The sequence below is a fragment of the Cervus elaphus genome, chromosome 11, assembly GCF_910594005.1.
Source record: "Cervus elaphus chromosome 11, mCerEla1.1, whole genome shotgun sequence".
In the NCBI taxonomy this organism is placed as follows: Eukaryota; Metazoa; Chordata; class Mammalia; order Artiodactyla; family Cervidae; genus Cervus; species Cervus elaphus.
Window position 1 is genome coordinate 89574645 of NC_057825.1, and position 20637 is coordinate 89595281.

At 39.2% G+C, this 20637-nt stretch overlaps 1 protein-coding gene across 6 annotated transcripts in view; it reads left to right on the plus strand.

Moving 5' to 3' along the window:
- The window catches only part of ZNF638 (zinc finger protein 638), a 130467-nt gene that overhangs the window by 28876 nt on the left and 80954 nt on the right, over positions 1 to 20637 (plus strand). The window contains exons 1-2 of one of the 6 annotated variants that reach the window (XM_043918339.1): positions 17220 to 17292; positions 19102 to 19210. The exons of 3 other annotated variants lie outside the window; for them this stretch is intronic. The gene's annotated coding sequence lies outside the window, so the exon portion shown is untranslated. Of the gene's footprint in view, positions 1 to 17144; positions 17303 to 19101; positions 19211 to 20637 lie in introns of those variants that run through there. 2 more of the 6 variants (XM_043918338.1, XM_043918337.1) reach the window with 2 other exon arrangements.

Here is a 20637-nt window from a genome sequence, read left to right on the forward strand (position 1 = left end):
GGTCATATGGAAACTGTTTTTAGTTTTTTGAGGAACTTCCTTACTGTTCTTCATAGTGGCTGCAGCAATTTACATTGCCACCAACAGGGTAGGGGGGGTTCCCTTTTCTCCACCTCTCACCAGCATTTGTTATTTGTAAGTCTTAATTTCTTTAGGATCAATTTCTAGATATAAAATTGCTATATCCAGGATGGAGACATTTTAAAAAAAGGTTTTGTTAAGGTAAAGTGCCTTCCAGAAAGACGACATCCCCATTGATATTGAATAGGAAAGCTCATTTCTGTTCCTTAGGAATAGGCGTTTCTCTGTTAAGCTCCTTCAGTCAATTTGGCTGTTTCAGTCTTGGCCTCTGTCTTTTGGCATCTTCAAGGTGGAGAGGCACAGCTTATCTTCCTCTTGTCCACAGTCTGCATCCCAGAGGCTGGCTCACTACCTTGGTGGTATATACCTTTGTCCCACCTAGAGTCATTTGGGGTGGGCTGGAGGGGGCCTGGAATGACCTTGACCCATCACCTGTCCTGTTTCTGTGGCTCTTTTTGGATCCTAATCAGATCTCCCATCATGTCTCCTTCCTCACTTTACATTTTTTTTGGGGGGGGGGGCTGTACTGGGACTTTGCTGTCGCGCATGCTTTTCTTTCTAGTTGTGGCTTGTGGGCTTAGTTGCTATGCAACTTGTGGGCTCCTAGCTCCCAGACCAGGGATTGAACCTTGCATTGGAAGGTGGACTCTTCACTACTGGACCACCAGGGAAGTCCCTCCTTTGCTTAGCATGCAGTAGAAGCTTTTGCAATGTAGTAAGGTTAGTATGGCTTCCCTGGTGGCTCAGAGGTTAAAGCGTCTACCTGCAATGCGGGAGACCTGGGTTGTGAAGATCCCCTGGAGAAGGAAATGGCAACCCACTCCAGTATTCTTGCCTGGAGAATCCCATGGACAGAGGAACCTGATGGGCTACAGTCCACGGGGTTGCAAAGAGTCGGACATGACTGAGCGACTTAACTAAGGTTAGTATATCTGACTCACACTATTTTGGGATTTCTGTCTAGGCAATAAAGGCACCTCTTTGCAAGGCTATTTATGGTGTTTACTGTATGTTTTCAGATAGATCAGTTTGACTGAAGCTTGTTCTTTCCTGCCATAAATAGTCAATTATATGACTTAGAATAGTTTCTGACTTTGAGATACAGAAAAACCAATTCAAACAAATTCATTGTTTTACCTAACAGTAGTAGAGAGTGGGCTTCAAACTGGTAAAACTCAGCAGTGGCTCATTTATGTCATTATTGCTATTGTTGTTTAGTTCCTAAGTCATGTCTGACTCTTTTGTGATCCCATGGACCCCGTCAGGCTCCTCTGTCCATGGGATTTCCCAAGCAAGAATACTGGAGTGGGTTGCCATTTCCTTCTCCAGGGGATCTTCCTGACCCAGGGGTTTCTTTACTGCTGAGCCACCAGGAAGCCCTGTGTCATTATAGAACCCAGGTTTATTCCTCTCTTCATCTGCTATTATCTGCAGAGGCTTCATCGTAAGGCCGCCTTCTCGTGGTGGCAGGGGAGCTGCCAGTAACTCTGGAGAATACCACAGACTTCCTTGGTGATTTCTTGGCATAGAGGCAGGGAGGATCTTATTCTACTAAAATGAAATCTTTGAATTTGTTATAGTATTGCTTCTCTTTTATGTGTTGGCTTCTTGAACTGAAGGCATGTGGGATCTTACCTCCCCAACCAGGGATTAAACCCGTATCGCCTGTGTCAGAAGGCAAAGTTGTAACCACTGGACTGCAAGGGCAGTCCCCTCACTTTAAAAAAAAATTTTACTTTTATTTATTATTTATTTATTTGGCCGCACCCGGTCTTAGCTGTGGCAGGTGGGCTCTCCAGTCTTCATTGCAGCATGTGGGGTCTTCAGTTACGGTGTGTGAACTCTTAGTTGCACCCAGGCCCTCTGCATTGGGAGTGTGGTCTGAGCCACTGGACCACCAGTGGATAAGTCCCTCCTCAATGCTGAATCAACTACTGTGACATGAGAATGGAATATTCTGATTGGTCATGTGTCTACTACGGTGTTTGTGGGGGGGGTGGGGGGGGGTGCAGATCGGCAACACATAAACTACTTAGAAGTGGTTCCTGTCTGGAAAAGGGTTTGGTTACTGGAAGAAGGCAGGGAAATGCTGGGAAGGCAAAAACAACAGTTGCTCACTATGATGGTATTTTATTAATAGCAGCTCAGAGGAGGTTAATTTGACTAGAGCAATGGCCTTCAAGTTGTGGTCCCTAGACCTACTGAATCAGAATCTCTGAGGATGGGGCCATCAGTCTGTGTTTTAATAAGTTCATCAGGTGATTCTGATACTGGATGAAGTTTCAGATCCAGTGATAAAGAGGTTTCCCTCAGGGGCTGTGGAAGTGCAGTGGACTATCAGTTAATTCTGGGTATAGGGGGATTTCTTATGGGAGGCCCAATATTGTTGGGTCCTAAAGTAGGAGGCAGACCTCACTGAGTGAGGAAATTTCCATTTTGTACTCTCTAATTTCCTGTTTTTCTTTTTCACTGAAGCCTGTGAAAGCCTTTCACTGTCAGTTTACCATATTTATCCTGCCTCTTTCAGCCACGGTGACTCATCTTTTTTTTCTCCTAGAATATCCTTTTTTTTGGTTGTCACGGATTTAAACCCTGTGTATGTGCTCTGTGCTAAATCTGTTCAGTCGTGCCCAGCTCTTTGCGATCCTATGAACTGTAGCCCACCAGACTCCTCTGTCCATCGGATTCTCCAGGCAAGAATACTGGAGTGGGTTGTCATGCCCTCCTCCAGGGGATCTTCCCAACCCAGGCATTGAACCCACATCTCCTACACTGGCAGGTGGATTCTTTACTGCTAGTGCCACCTGGGAAGCCCTAACCATCCTTGAAGGTTCAGTTTAAACTTTTCTCTTTTCCAGGAAATCTTACCTGGTAATCTCAATTTTCTTACATTTAATGATTCCTTGTATACCAGGTAGCACCGTTGTAAGTACTAGAATTGTCTAAGTGAATTATACTATTTGGTTTAAAGGATATACATGCGTATTTTTAAAGACACTATTAGAATGCCCTCTAAAAAAGGCTCTACCAGTTTACACATTCACCACCTTATGAGGATACTTAGTTCCCTACATTCCCCTCGTCAGTATAGACACTATCAGTCTAATTTTTGCCAGTCTGAAAAATGAACTGTATCTTGTTGTTGTTTTGCATTCCTTTGACTTTTACTATATCTGAACATCTTTTCTTTGTTGGCTATTTGCATTTCTTCCATATTTTTCTTGTTAATATAATACCTGTGTCAGTTTGTGCTTTGTCAGAATATCCTAGAATGAGTGACTTAATAAACAGCAAAAATTTATTTCTCACAGTCTGGAAGCCCAAGACCTGGTTGCCGGCATAGTCAGATCTAGTGAGAACCCTCTTCTAGGTTGTGGCTCCTATCTTCTTCTTGTATCCTCACATGGCAGAAAAAGAGCATAGAGCTCTCTGGGGTCTCTTTTTAAAGGGTACTAGTCCCATTCATGAGAGTTCCACCCTCATGACCTAATTACATCTAAAAAGCCCCACCTCCTGAAACCATCACATTTGGGATTAGGATGTAAATTTATGAGTTTGGGGGACTGGGCGGGTGGGGGGATGAGTGGGGAGGAACACAAACACTCAGGATTTAAAATATTCTAAGTCCATTAGTTTTTTTTTTTAAATTATGATAATAGTAAGTGGTAATACTTGTATTATGAAAATAATAAAGTAATAACAGAAAAAGTGATTTTTTTTCTTTTGGTGTACTTTTTTTTTTTTGCATTTTAACACATATATAGGTTTATGTAACTGCCACCATAATCAGAATAAAGAACAGTTTTTGGACTTCCCTGGTGGTCCAGCAGCTGATTCCACACTCCCAGTGCAGGAGGCCAGGGTTCAGTCCCTGGTCAAGGAACTAGATCCTGCATGCCACAACTATTATAAAATCAGGTGCAGCCAAGCAAAAAAAGAAAAGAACAGTTTCATTATTCCAAAAACTCCTTTGTGCTAGACCTTTGTAGTCATACTTTTCCTCACCCATAACTTCTGACAACTACTGATCTGCTCTCCATAACTATAGTTTTGTGGCTTTGAGGATGTAAAAAAATGAAATTGTATAGTCAGTTCAGTTCCGTTCAGTTGCTCAGTTGTGTCTGACTCTTTGTGACCCCATGGACTGCAGCATGCCAGGCTTCCCTGTCCATCAGCAATTCCCTGTAGCTTGCTCAAACTCATGTCTGTTGAGTTGGTGATGCCATCCAACCGTCTCATCCTCTGTTGTCCCCTTCTCCTGCCTTTGATCTTTCCCACCATCAGGGTCTTTTCAAATGAGTCAGCTCTTTGCATGAGGTGGCCAAAGTACTGGAGTTTCAGCTTCAACATCAGTCCGTCCAATGAACACCCAGGACTGATCTCCTTTAGGATGGACTGGTTGGATCTCCTTGCAGTCCAAGGGACTCTCAAAAATCTTCTCCAACACCATAGTTCAAAAGCATCAATTCTTTGGCGCTCAGCTTTCTTTATAGTCCAACTCTCACATCCATGTGTGACTACTGGAAAAACCATAGCTTTGACTAGACGGACCTTTGTTGGCAAAGTAATGTCTCTGCTTTTTAATATGTTGTCTAGGTTGGTTATAGCTTTTCTTCCAAAGAGCTAGCGTCTTTTAATTTCACGGCTGCAGTCACCATCTGCAGTGATTTTGGAGCCCCCCCCAAATAAAGTCTGTCACTGTTTCCATTGTTTCCCCATCTATTTGCCATGAAGTGATGGGACTGGATCCCATGATCTTAGTTTTTTGAATGTTGAGTTGAAATTGTATAGTATGTAACCTCTTTCACCTAGCATGATGTTTTGAATTCTTTGAAGTTGTTTCATGTATTTGTTCCTTTTTATTGCTGAATAGTATTCACTGTATAGATGTACTAAAGTTTGTTTATCCATTCATCTTTTGAAGAACCTTTGGGTTGTTTCCAGTTTGGGATCATTACAAATAAATCTGCTATGGATATTTATTTGTATACAGTTTTTGTGTGAACCTAAGTTTTTATTTCTCTAGGGTAGATACTCAAGAGTGGGATTATTGGGGCATACAATAAATGTATTTAGCTTTGCAAGAAAGCAGCAAACCATTTCCTAGAGTGGCTGTATCATTTTGCATACCCACCACAATTTATCTTATTACCTTACTGCCTTTGCCACAACTAATTAAATCAGGGGTAAGTGCCTTAGACTTGTGAGTAGACTGGCATGAGAACTCTGCAGCAGAGGATAAGAACACCCTCAAAAATTGAATTTGAGATTCTTAAAAAGAAGAGAAGCAAAAGCTAAAGTAGAAGTGAAGCACAAACCTAGAAATACTGAGTCACCTGTGGTAGACTTATTAAGTAGGGAACAATAAGTGCCTGTTTCAGAGGGAGTGAAGAGATAAATCAGCAGGGCTGCTGTTGGATCATGAACGATGAAAAGCTCATAGCCCATTGTTCCTTGAAAACTGGCCTGGCTGCTGACTTGAAGTTTACACTTTTTATTTTTTTTTCTGTGTAGCCTTAAACTCTCGTTAATTATGAAAGGAACTATTAATATAAAAGCTTTATTGAGATATAATTCATATACCATAAAATTCACCCATTGAAACTATTGATTGTTTTTCGTATATTCATAGTTACACACTCATAATCACAGTCATTATTAGAAATGTTTTCATTACTTCAAAAAGAAACTCAATACCCACAGCAAAACAGCCTTTCTTATTATGGGGACCAGGTATAGTTCCTGCCTATCCCTAAGTAATAGGTTTACTTTTCTTGCATGCCTGTGAACGTATTCAAACAAGACAATCGCAGCTTACTGCAGGAACCAGGTATCAACCTACATTCTCAAAATTGCAAAGCTTATCTCCCACATGTGATTGTTCACTCCCAGGGGGGTCCCGTGTGATGTCTTCCTCCCCCAGGCTGTAAGTATTAATAGTAAGTGAGAGCAAACTGCCCTCAATCTCACTTTTCTAGTGTTGGTTGTCATGTGTTCAGTCATGCCCTTAATCCTAAAATGGGCATCCCAACTTCACAAATAGGGCGATTAAGAAGGAAATGAAAACAAGCGCCCAATAGTAGATTTGAGTAAGCAAATCAGCACACTTTAAAATAGTTAATTGAGATTTTCCCGTCAGAGGAGCAGGAAGGAAAAAATATATATAAATTTTTTAAAAAGAACAAACCCTAAGAGGTATGTGGGACAGCATCAGACATACCAATATATTACAGGAATCCCAGAGAAAGAGAAAAGAGAAAATATGAAAGAAGGACATTTTGAAGAAATAGTATACAAAAACTTTCCAGATTTGGTGAAAGACATAAAATTACACATCTAAAAAGTTTAATGAGTTCCAAGCAGTGTAAGAGAGATCACTGGAAGACACAATATAGTCATACTGTTAGGAGAGTAAGACAAGTCTTGAAAACTTCCTTGTAGATTTCTCTCATCCACAGAAAGGAGGCAAGAGAGAAAGGACCCGTCTTGTACAAGGATGCCTCAGTAACAATGACAGCCAGTTTCTCTTCAGAAACCATATTGGCTAAAGGTAGTGGGATGACTTGCGAATGTGCTAAAAGAAAAAAATGTCAACCAGGAATTCTATGTCTGGTAAAACTATCCTTAAAAGGTGAAAGGGAGTCATACTCCTTCAACTGCCATTGCTGCCATCCCCAGGAAGATGGAAGGTGGGAGAGGAGCCCATGTCACTTGTCACTCAAGTCCTCCAGTTGTCACCCCAAAGAGTTTACAATAGCTCACGTATGCCAAGCTTGTTAGCACTCCAACTCTGATCCAAACTGGATCCAAGATTGCATCCAGTGCAGTGTCTACATCGTCAGTATTCTCTTTGACTGGAGAGAGCTCTACAGTATTTAATGGGGCCTGGAATGTGTGTGTCTCAGCTAATCCAGTGGGAGTTTCCACTGGATTACTAGAAGCAATAAGCAAATCGCTTATTTTGCTAGGCTAGAGCAATAAGCAAAGACATTGATAACTACAGCCAAATTTATTGACACAAGTGCTGTAACAGAAGGAATACCTGGTTCTGGTGCTGGTATTGAAACAGTCTTTGGTGGCCTTATCATTGGATATGACAGAAACCCTTCATGAAAGAAAAACAGTTCTCATGTGCTATTTTTGGATTTGTCTTGTCTGAAGCACTGGATCTCTTTTGTCTGGTGGTTGCTTTCTTGATTTTTTTTTTTTTTTTTTTTGCCTTGTAACAGAAACTTCTGCTTAAATGTTTTCATTTGTATTAATTACAGATGTAATTGTGTATCTTACTATGACTCTGAAAACTATAGTGTTGGTGTTGTGGAAATGTATGTTATTTCCGAAGTCATTTTATTGAAGGTAAAACAAAAGACAAATGAAGGAGAAATGAAGATATTCCCAGATAAACAAAAACGAAGAGAATTAGTTATTAGTAGACCTGCCCCATAAGAAATGATAATGAAAGTCCTTCAAGATTAAATGAAAGAGCACTAGACAGTAACTCAAAACTATATGAAAAAATAAAAAAAAAAGTAGAAGTATTGACAAAAGTAAATGTAAAAGTCAATACTATTGCAAGTTTGGTTTGTAACCTTTTCTTCCTATATGATTTAAAAAGTAAATCTATGGTGTAAAGTAATAACTATAAATCTATATTAATGGGTATGCATTATATAAAGATGTAGTTGGTGACAATAACAACATAAGGAGGGTGGAGCTGTAAAGAAATAATTTTTTAATAAAATCAACATTGAATTAGTAGAAAGTCTATTTTACCTAACTAACACTAATATAGCCTCTTCAGCTTTTCATTATTGGTATTTGCTTGTTACTGTTTCCCATTCTTTTACTTTCAACCTAATTGTTTCAGTCAGTCTGTAGTGCGTGTCCTGTAGACAGCATATATTTGGACATACATTTTCATCTATTTTGATGATCTCTGCCTTTTGATTGGATTCTTTAATCCATTCACATATAATATTATTTATATGATGGATTTGTGTCTATTTTACTTTTAGTTGTCTATTAGTCTCATAACTTTTCCCCTTCTGTACCTCCTTTATTGCTTTGTTTTGTATTATGTAGTTGTTTTCCTAGTGTAACATCTTAATTCTTTTAATAATCTTTTTCTTTATATAGATTGTTTTGAGTTATTTTCTTAGTTCTTGCTCTAGGGTTTACCATGTACATTTAGACTTTTCAGAACCCATTCAGATTTGTACTGACTTTAGTGATATTTAAAAGCATTACTCTTGGAAGGAGGAAAAAAAAAAAAAAAGCATTACTCTTTTATAGTTCTAGTGCCTTGTCCCCTTTTCAGTGCTTTAAAAATAACATTATATATGTCACACATGCCAAAATATAGTGTTATAAATATTACTTTATATAATTTTATGTCTTTTGGAGAAGCTGAGAGAAGAAAGGAAAGCAAGTCTATATTTACAGAATTTGCTATAGTAACCTTCTTATTTACCATTTTTGTTTCTCTTCACTTGTTCCTGTGTTTTCAGGTTACCACCTGGTGTCCTTACCTTACTGAAATACAGATTTGCTTTCATTCATTTTCTTCTATTATTGTCAAAATGGATTACATTTCTATGTGTTTTAGGTCAACCATACAGTTATATAACTGTTCTTTTATAAGTTGATTTTTAAATCACTTAAGAGAACAAAGGAAAATAAATAAACATTTATATTGTCTTTCATAATTACCTTTACGTGGTGTCTTTGCTTTTTCATGATGATTTGAATTACTGTCTGCAGTCTCTTGTTTTCCACCTTAATAACTTTGTTTAGCATTTCTTGTAAGATAGGTCTCTTGCAACAGATTCTCAGTTTTTGTTTATTTGGAATGTCTTTTTTATTTTTATTTTTGGAAGATCAATTTGCTGGATATAAGATTTTTGGTTGACAACTTTTTTCCTGCAACACTTGAGTATGTCATTCCACTGTCTTTTGGTCCCCATTGTTTCTGATGAGAAATCAGTATGGCATGAGTCATTATTGTATTGTTGCTTTCAAAATTCTTTTTTGTCTTTGTCTTTTAACATATTTACAATGATATGCTTGTATGTGGATATATTTATATTTATATTACTTGGATGAGCTTCATGGATGTGTCGATTAAAAGCTTCTCATCAAATTTGCAAAGCCATTGGACATTATATCTTAATTTTTTTTTTTAACTGCTCTTTATCTCCTCTCTCTTCTTCTGGTACTTCCATTATGCATATGTTTGTGCACTTACTGGTATCCAGCATTCTTCTGATGCTCTGTTCATTTTTCTTCAGCCTTTTTTCTCCTGTGTTCTTTGAGCTGCATAATTACATTGGTCTATCTTCAAGGGGCTTCCCTGGTGGCTCGTGGTAAAGAATCCACCTGCCAATGCAGGAGATGTGAGTTTGATCTGTAGGTTGGGAAGATCCCCTGGAGAAGGAAATGGCAACCCACTCCAGTAGCCTAGGAAATCCACAGTCCATAGTGTCACAGAGAGTCAGATACAACTTAGCGACTAAACAACAATAACAGCAACAATGACTGTTGTCAAGAGACCTGACTCTTTCTTCTATTAGTTCAGATCTGTTGTTGAACCCCTTTAGGTAACTTAGTTATTGTACTTTTTTACCTCCACAATGTTAACGTAAGTTCTTTTTAAAAATTACTTCTTTCTATTTATTGACATTCTCTACTTGTTACAACTTTGTCATACCCTTATCTACTTCTAGCATGGTTTTCTTCAGCTCTTTCAATATGTTTATAATGGTTATTATGAAATCTTTGTTAAATCCAATACCTGGACCCTCTCATAGCCAGTTTATGTTGCCTACCTTTTTTCCTATGTAAGAGTCAGGCACACTGTCCTGTTTTTTTGTATGCCTTGTAATTTTTTTGTTGAAAATTAGACCCTCTAGATCTGTAGTGAATCTGGATACTGATTAGCCCTCTCCCCTGGGACTTGTTTGTTGCTCTTTGTCTACTTAATTGTTTAGTTGACTATTTTAGTGAAATCTATTGCCCCTGTAATATTCAGACTCTGTACTTGCTCCTCAGAGGTTATAGCCTTCAGTGTGCACAGACTGCTCTGGGATGACAGTGTTTCAGCAGGGGTCACTTTGTGTCTTTCCCTGATCTCTCTGTTAAGCTGTCTGCCTCTATTGGTATCACACCCAGCTTTTAGGCTGATTTTTCTGCTGTTTCTGTGTGTACCCTGGGACATAAATTACTTTGTAGTTTGGTCCAATTTAATTTGGCCTCCTTTACTAGCGTACTTTTTGAGACTAGTCTCTTGACATGTTTTCTGTCCCTAGAAGGCTATTTTAGCTTTTTCTTTTGCTGGTTCTCTCTGTTAAACTTGCTGACCTAACAGTTTAGCTTGCTGTTATTATTGAAGCTATCAGACTTCCTTTTCATTTCTTAACTCAATTTTTCCATTATTTTTGAGATAATAGAAAAATTGGCTTAGGCTTGAACTTCCCTATACTGTTTTAAATAAAGTCATTTCCTCTTAGGAGAGATTAAGAGCTCTCTGTTGTTATGGCTGCCTTTCTGCCTGGGCAAAATTTCTGAGCCACTGTGCCAGAGCAGGTGTTGGGGACAGTGGCCCACTTCTTTTAGAATGACAGCCCTGCTTAAGAGCAGATCACTGGGTGGGGGCAGTAGCCTCTGGTCTTCTTGGAATAGAATCTCTGTCCTACCAACAGCTTGAAGGAAAGTGAAAGTGTTAGACACTCAGTCATGTCCGACTCTTCGGGACCCCATGGACTGTAGCCCATCAGGTTGTTCTGTGCATGGAATTGTCCAAGCAGGAATACCGGAGTGGGTTGCCATTCTCTGCTTCAGGGGATTTTCCTGACCCAGGGGTCAAACCCAGGTCTCCCACCTTGCAGGCAGATTCTTTACTCTTTGAGCCAGCAGGGAAGCCCACCAACAGCTTGGGACAAGGCCAGTTAGGGCCACAGGATCTTTGGCCTGCTGCATCTGGGACTGAGCCTCCAATTTATGTGTGTGGCCTAGGCTTAAGAAGGGAGCCCTAAACCTCTATGCTGTACTTGCCTAAAATTTATTCTCTGTAACACAGAGTTAGGAGGGAAAAGAAATGTTGGTGGCTCATCCTTCCATCACATGAGATTGGTGGGAGTGACAAGTGAGTGAGTTATGGGTAAAGTGCCACAAACGTTCACTTCTTACCAGGAATTAGTAGATTTTCTTAAATGTTTCTTCATTTGCCGTGTGCCTTAAGGACAATTTATAGAGACTTTAAATTATTGTTTTTTAAAATAATTTTCACCAGTATGTTTGGTTCACTGCGGGGTATGTCTATAGAACTCTTCATGCTTCTACTCTTGAAATGGATCTTTTTCTTGAGTTGCTTTTGTAGCTGGTATGTAGGATCTATACAAAGATGTGTGTGTGTGTGTATGTGCGTATGTGTTGCTCAGTTGTGTCCAACTCTTTGTGACCTCATGGGCTGTAGCCCACCAGGCTTCTCTATCTGTGGAGTTCTCCAGTTAAATCCTGGAGTGGGTTGCCATTCCCTTCTTCAGGGGATCTTCCCAACTAGGGAGTCAAACCTGGGTCTCCCACATTGCAGGCAGATTCTTTACTGTCGGAGCCAACAGGAAAGCTCACATGTAGAAGTATAGTGGTAAATCATTCATAAGATGAAAATCCTGAAGGTAAAAGATTATTTTCATATTTTATGCATGAGGAAACTATTTATTTGTATTGCTTAGAGTTCAAGTCAAAATTCTGTTATTTCTAAATCCCAGGTGCTTGTTCACTGACCAATATGCTTTTGATTTGTATTTTTAATGAATTGAGACCCTAATCTTCAGATAACAAAGACATTTGTTATGTACTGCTACATAAAAAATTACCCTGAAACCTAATGGCTCAAAACAAAAATATCCTTTTTTTTTTTTTTATCCTTACCATTTCTATGGGTCAGGAATTCATAGCTGGGCAGTTCTTCCTTAGAGTCCGGCATGAAGTTGCTTTCAGGATGTTGATTTAAGCTGTAGTCATTTATGCTTCACTGAGGCTGGGGGTTCTGTCTCCCAAGTGGCTCCCTGAAACGGCTGCCAATTTCGTGGTAAGTTGTTGGCTGGAAGCTTTAATTTCTCTCCTTACAGACTTCTCTGGCTTTCCATAGTGTGAGTGATCCAAGGAGAGAAGGGAGAGTCAGTCAGAGTTTACCCTTTTCATGGCCTAACCGTGCAAGTCACATAGCATCACTTGTACCACATTCTGTTCATTAGAAACAATCTGGTAAATCTAAGCTTCCTTCAGAAGAAATGGAATTGGGCTCTTTGTGAAGTGAAATGTATCAAAGAATTTGTGGACTGATTCAGAAACCACCATAAGAAGAGGCAAACAGATTTTAGTTCACCATTGCATTAGCTATGATAACAACTCAGAAAATTAACTAGTTTTCTTGAGTTAGTTTCTACAGTTCTTTATATATTATACTTGGCTACACAACTTACAGTCTGGCATAAATCCTGCAAAATTCAAGTATCAGTAAGAACTATGTTTTCTCAATGCTTATGTTCTGTTGCAGGACCTGAAATGGTGTGGGATTTCTCAAATTTTCATCATGGCCCCTTGTCTATCCCAGTAGTTAGAGTTGGATTTTAAAGACAATGGTTGCCCCCAAATTCTATTAGGATAGTTGCCACTGAGATGAAATGGCGATGAGATTCTTTGTGATTGAAACAAAGCCCCATTTATGTTGACAAATCACAGGATATGTTTGTGATGACTGTTCTTTTTCTAATACGTTTAGGCATTGACTGGGACTGTGCTGAACAGGCAGAAACTGGGCTCTGGATAGAGCTGCTCCGTACTTGTCTGACCAGTCAGAAAACAGAGTGGGTAAAAGAAGAGGATGGGGAGTTGCAAAATAAGAGTGTAGGTGAGAAGAGGATATGGGGTAGAATAGCTTTTTTTCTGATAGTAGACATTTTTAGATGGGAGTGAGAATATCTGTAAGTGGTCCAAGGAGACTGCTGCTGCTGCTGCTAAGTCGCTTCAGTCGTGTCCGACTCTGTGCGACCCCATGGACCGCTGCCCACCAGGCTCCGCCGCCCCTGGGGTTCTCCAGGCAAGAACACTGGAGTGGGCTGCCATTGCCTTCTCCAATGCATGAAAGTGAAAAGTGAAAGTGAAGTTGCCCAGTCGTGTCCGACTCTTCGAGACCCCATGGACTGCAGCCTACCAGGCTCCTCCATCCATGGGGTTTTCCAGGCAAGAGTACTGGAGTGGGGTGCCATTGCCTTCTCCACCAAGGAGACTAGATGACATGAAATCCTGGAGTAACATGAATATAGTAGACTCTAAAGAGCCTGGCAGGCTACAGTCCATGGGGTCACAAAGGAGTCAGACACAACTTAGAGACTAAACAACAATAAGATTAAAAAAATATTTTGCCATGAATATTGATAAGCATCCTTCAGGAGATTTCCAGACTCACATCTTAATAGGCAAGCTAATCTGGTCCCCTCCCTTAAAAGAGATTGAAACTCAATGAGTTTAGTATCAGAGCAGGGACTAGAAAGGTCAGTTCCTGATCTAGTGTTTTATTCAGTGTTTTTATATTGTCTTGAGTGGTTCATAAGGCTTTGCATTGTCTGGTTCCTTGATACCTCTCCACCCTCAATTTGCCCTGCGTCCTGTCACCTCAGCTGAGCTGGCTTTCTTACTCCTCCAACACACCAACATGCTGTCTCCTCTCCAGGGAGGACCTCTCTGATTACCTTAATGAAAGCATTACCCCGCCCTTGCTTCATCATTTTCCCTTATTTGCTTTATTTTCCTTTAAAGAAGTTATTACAGTTAAATGAGATCAGATGGGTGGGCCCTTATCCATTATGACTGATGTTCTTTTAAGAAAAGGGAGAAACACCCGGAATACAGAGGCGCAGAGAAAAGCCCGCTTGAGGACACAGCAAGAAGGTGGCCAACTTTCTTGTCCAAAGGGAGAAGCCTCAGGAGAAATCAAACCTGTCCACATCTTGATCTTGGACTTCCGGCCTCCAAGACCGTAAGAAAATAAGTTCTTGTTGTTTAAGTCATCCAGCCAATGGTATTTTGTTACGGCAGCTCAAACCAATATTCCCGGTTTCCCTCCACTCATCTCCTTGGTTACTCATGCTGTTGTGGTCTTGTTGGCCTTCTTGCTGTTTCTCAAATATGCCAAGCTGGCTTTCACCTCAGTGAAACACCTCAGTGTTTTACATTTACTCTGCCTGGAATGCTCTTCCTCCCAGATATCTCTGCAGCTTATGCTTTTTCCCACACCTTAGTCAGGTTTCTGCTACATGTTGCCTTCTTTATGATGCCATCCTATTTAAATTTTAGCCTCTGTCACTTCCTGTTTCCCTATGTCCTGATTTCTGTGTTTGTTTTTCCTCATACCACTTATCACCATCGGACATACTACATACTTACTTTATTGTCTGTGCCCCCCCATTAAGGCTGGAGATGCCATGAGAGCAGGAGTTAGTGTTGTTTTCTGGTTTGCCACAGATACTTTGGTACCGAGAGGGTTCCCAGCACAGAGTAGGCCCTTGAGTAATATTTATTGTATCAGCTGGTGGATGAACAAATGGTACTGGCCCATAGGTAGGCAAAAAGATTAGTAGGATAGACTAGAGAGGCCATAAATCCATTTTTATATATAGGAATTTAATAATTTGTTGTCATTTTTTTTTAAAGGGAAGAAATTACAGAGAAGGGGGAAAATGGTTGTTTACTTAATATATGGAAATTTCATGGTTGATCTAATACATTTGGAAGAAGACAAAGTTAGGTTGCTACTTTTTATCATAAAAAGAATTCATCTTAGATTAACTGAAAGTCTAAATGTAAAAAAGTTATAAAATTATAAGCAAAAATATAGAAATTTTAGAAGAATTTTTGGATAACTTCTGTGTGTATGTGCTTTGGGTTGGGTGGGGTGGTGAGATGAGGCTTCTTAGACGAAAAGCAAACAACAAACAAAATGCCCACGCCATTTAGAAGTCATAACAGAATAAATGACAAATTTGATTACATTTAAATTTTATAATGGCAGAAGACACTAAGAAATAAAAATTGTCAATGAGGAGGAACCAATTGCAACATATTTGACAAAGGGTTATATTCCTTGTATACAAGCACCATCTCCTGATAAAAGAGACAGCCAGCTCATTAGAAATACAAATTATATTAAAAGGGCTTTTTTTTTTTTTTAAACTCATCAGGATCATTCATCCTCTCATCAGATATACACTGATTTTATACTGTGTGCGAAGTATCATTCTAGGTATTAAGAGATAAAGCAGTAAAAAAATCAGATAAATGTCCCTGACATCATAGAGCTCATGTTCTAGTGGAGGGAGATAGGTAAGAAATAATGAGATAAACTACATGGTATGTTAGAAGGTGATAAGTGCTATAGAAATAAAGCCATGTAAGGGAGCAACATAATGGAAATGAATATAAGAAGAGGTTAGTGTACCCAACTCTAGGGAAATGAATTAGAAAACTTAGATGGAATGGATACTTTTTCTAGGAGAATGTAAATTACAAGAATGGTTGTGGAGGCAGGAGAGAAATTCTAGTTAAATTATTATATATCATAAAATATCTAGAGAAGGTTGTTTAAGAGCAGCTCCTAGAAAAAGTGCCGGAAGAGGTATTTCAAACGTGAATTCTACCAAGCTTAAAGAGCAGACAGGTCCATTGATTTTTAAACTATTTTAGAGTTTAGAGAAAGAAGTGAGGTTGTAGAGAATGATCATTTGTTAACATATTTAGTAACAATGGGAATTCATATAAGTTTTTTGAAAACTATTGTGTCAATTATCTAGTAAAATTAATTTATCTATCTCCTTTAATCTGGCTGTCTCACTATTGGGATTCTTGCCTTTGGAAATAAAAATATTAGTTGGTAAGACTGTATAAAACAATGTTTGTAGTGTCAACTTTAGTGTTCAACAGATTGAATTAATTGATGGGTGAGTTATACTATGAATATTTTATGCAACTATTTAAAAAAGAATTTATATGATTTACTTGGAGAAATGTCAATAATCAGGAAAGCAAACAGCAGGCTAAGGTGTAAATCTTTGGGGAGAAAAGAATGAAGAACATTTCTTATTACACGCGAATAACATGTTTGTGTATGTTTATATGAATATAAAGAAATATATGAAAGGAAATAATCACACTTGAACCTTCATTATTTGGAATTTGGGGATAGCTTGGCTTTTTCTTTGTTGTTTTTGGCTTGTTGCCTCTATCAAGATTTTTAGTTTGAAATGAATATCCAGGAAGATATTTTATAAAAGACTCTTCTTGCAGCATTTTGTATGCTAATTTTAATGTGAATAAAAGAAGTACATCTGTTTCGGTACTAGATAAAGCTGATGCTCCAAACAGGGTTGTTGATATTAATTTGGTGGTATCCAAAAGGCAGGATATGTGAATTTGACCAGATTTTGCCAATGATTGACTTTTTTGGTGGTATAGTAGAGTTACTTTGAGAAGTTACTCAAGTTCTCTCAACCCAAGGTTTTTAATTGATAAAAGAAAGGTTAAAAATATTTACCACATTAGGTAGGTGTTTTTATTGTTTAACAACTCAAGAAAGGATCTTTAAAGTGTTAAGCTTTTAGCTCAACAAGATTTAATTGAATTCAAATTTCCTGACATTTGCAGTGGCTATGATATACCTCGCATTATTGCAAGTCTATATCTATTTCTGTATCTTTATATAGAGGATAAAAGGCAGGCAAAGCATTACAATATCCAATGCCAGCTGAATACTGTTTATTTTAATGTATTATTGAAGGCAAAAATGATCAGGGAAGACTTCATGGAGGAGGTGAGACAATGCAGGTCTTACATATGCTCATGATTTGGACAGGACAGTATTGGACAGGCACAGAACCGGCAGAGGCACTGATACCGGTGCCGGAGTTTTCCTAGGGACGCCTGGAGTACCACAAGCCAGAGCGCCCCCTTCCGGAACCAAGTTCCTCCGGTCGGTTTCTCGTGTCTACGGGAGAGCCTGGGCCGGCGGTACGCAGGCGCCGGCAGCAGATGAGGGCTCGCAAAGGCTCGACAGACGCGCATGCGTGCGGCTCTCTGGAGGCGGTAGCTTCTTCGGCGTCGAGACTGGAGCCTGAGTGCTAAACTGTGGGGCGCAAATGGGATCCGGCGGTTAGTCGGGTAGGCATAGGTAGGACGGCTGCCTTGTGGGGAACAGGGGGCTGGAACGCGGGAGCCCAAAGCGTGGGGGTCCTGAGCCTTTCCTGTAAGATCCAGGCCGACTATTGTATCTGTGTCGCAGCGACTGCGCACAAAATGGCGGCGGGCTGACGGCGGGGGCGGGAGGAGCCTGGGGGACCCCCGGGATGGGAAGGGAGCTTGGCTCCCCAGCCACAGCGTCGGTTCAGCGCACTGCTCCGGAGGGCCAGCTCGGGCGCCGGGGCTAGGACCCTGCCTCAGAAAGAGCCGCCTGACGCCTTTGCACTGGGCGGAGAAACGAAAACAGCCCTTTGGCAAGGCCGTAGCTGCCCCTTCCCCATCGGCGCAGGGCCGGCCGGGCCGCGCCAGGCCTGACAGGAGGAAGCGGTGGTGAGGGAGCATCGCGGAGGGAGGAACCATTCCCGTCGGGCCCGGAGGAGAGGCAGTGGAGCTCGAGCTGAGCCCATTAGCGAGCGACATTGTATAAGAAGCGTGGAGGAGAAGAACGTGTTTGTGTTTGGGGTTGGGGAAGGGGGAGTTGAGGTGAAGGGGGAACGTACGATGTAGCGGCTTGGGCTGGTCCAGGGGTCCTCTGCCTGCCTTGTGCGGGAATGAAAGCAAAGAGAATGTCATCTCAGATATGAAGAGCTCATGAACTGCTCTGATACTTATTTCCAGATTTCTCAGAGGAATCGAGAATGCGGATCGCTAGTGATTCCTAGCTTGGGCCCGTTCTGTTCAAGTTGGGGGGAGAACGTGTAACCACATAGAACAATCCTTGAGAAAAAAAAAAAAAAAAACAATCCTTGAGGACAGCTGAAACAGATCTTCTGTTGATATAACTGTGAATGAGGGAGACTTCTATTATTACAAGATCTTTAATTGAACTAGACAGTGAAGGCTGCCTCAAGCTATTTCCTCTTAATCTTAAAATTTGCTCCTAGGCGAAATTTTGGGGGGGGCGGGGGCGGAAACTGTTTTATCTGGAGAAGTTTTGAAAAAAATTTGTTATCGGGATCCGGCGATTTATGTTGGTTTAAATTCTTTTTCTAACCAGCTTTGGAATTGTGCACCCAAAAAAAATTTTTTTTATTTGTTGTAAAGGGTTAATTTATTGTTCAAGGATGTCTGTTGATTCAGATTTACAATTAAAATTGATAAACTGAAAAAACTTAAAAAATGAGTTTAATGAAATTTATACAGAAAAATGAACGCATAATTTACATTATTTCAACATAGCTTTAAATATTGTTGACGAGGTATTCTAGACTTAATGGGCCTGTGTTGTATTCTTTTTATTTTTGGCAACATTTCATACACACTTTATTTTGTATTCCCATACTTTGTAATATACACTTTTAAATAATTACATAACATACACTTTTAAATAATATGTAATATACATATTTTATGTAATAGACACATAAATAATATACGCTTTTTAATAATTAAAAATTAACACGTTAATACACTAAAATATGCTGGACCATTCCCTTCTTGATTGGTTGTTGAAACCAAGTGAGGGAAAGATAAAACAGTTGGAAGAAATCACAAAATCTCATCCGTTTTTATTACTAGCTTTATGTCACACATATCTAATACCTTGAGTATTGGTTATATTTTAGTTTTGTAACTGTGTTATTTTGTTATGGAAGGTGTATACAGCAGATACTCAGGTTTTAAAAATGCTTCTTAGAATCAGTGATCACTTTGTATTTCATGGCTGTCTTAAAGGTTTTCCTCTTGGGTGCTCTTAAGAAGGTCATCTCTGGAAATTTTGTTTTTATGTAGTGAAAGAAAATGAGAGACAAATAGTTTAGTGGAAAGAGAATAGGCTTTGGAATCAGAAGATTTGGCTTCGAATCCCAGTTTTCCTCTTACTGTCTGAGTGAGATGTGGGGTAAGTTATTTTAGTCTTCCTGAACTTTTATTTCCTTATCTGTAAAGTGGTAATAATACTGCTTCCTGCCTGGAATTGTGAGGGAGAAAATGTGTGAAAAGCCCCTATCCTTTGACACATAACTAGGTGCTTAATAAATGTTAGTTGTTACTACTACAAATTTTTAAGTGCTTAGGAAGCATCTTTTGATAGAAAATTACAACCTGTGGATAGTCCCTCTTAATAAAAAGAAGAGGCTTAAAGAATGTAGGTTAGATTGATGGAATTTTGGAACTGAAAGATCATCTACTCTTTCATTAAAATACTTTGTTCATCTATAAACTTTATGTATACCTCTTACTTTATGTATACCTCTCTTGAAGCACATATCAAAATTGTAACTATTTATATGATTGTTATGCTCATTTTTGTATCTGTCTCAATGCCTAGTTTGTGTTAGATACTCACAGGTCAGGTGAATGAACTCAGCTGATGGTTGCCTGAGTCTGGGTAAGAACACAGGCTTTGGGGTCCAAATCATGCTCTGTTTGCTATGACTTAATGTATATGGATCAGGGTTTGGAAAAAAATCTGTCCAAATGATTATTAATAAAATGCTTTATATACTGAGAAATAGTGCTTCTAGTCTGGGTACCCAGTAACACATTTTGGGCTGTTTTGCAAGTAAACAAGCCACTGAATGTTGAAATGAGGTGGTTTAGAGATCCTCCAAACTGAAAGTAATTATACTTGTGGCTAAAGCCAGTAAACCCTCTTTATATTTAACTTTACTTACTCTTTCACTACTTCAACTTATTTGTTTATTGTAGTCTGAAATTTGTGATTGAAATGAAAATGAGAGGAAGATAGGTACATGGAAAATAAGAGTAATGGAAAGGAAGAAACCATGGTAGGGAAAAGGTGAGGTATAAAATAAAACACAGCTCTAATGATCAGTGAAGATCAAGAATAATGGTTTTGTACTGAAAAGAGAAAAGTTCAGGGGATATAGGAGAAGGAGTTTTTAAGGTGTGCATATTTTGATATTTTCTTTGTGCTACCTTGGGATACTTAGGTTTTGGATTATTTTTCAACTCTTGAGCCCCTTAAATACCAAAATATATTTATTGTTACAGTCTTTAAGTTTTCATACTTTTTCCTTGCCTCATTTCCACAGTCTTCATTTTGTTAAACTTTCAGGTGATTTCTTTGTTGTCTCTGTTAATGAGTGAATGTTACCAACTTTCTATTCTTTTTAATTTCCTCACTTGTTAAAAAATTTTTTTTTTAATTAGGGAAAATTTTAAGCCTATACAAAAGCAGAGAGTATTATATAATGATGCACCCATATACTGATCACCCAGCTTCCACAATTATAATTTACAACAATTACAAGTAAATCTTATGTCTACTCTCCATCCTATTATTTTTAAGCTATTCCTGTAACA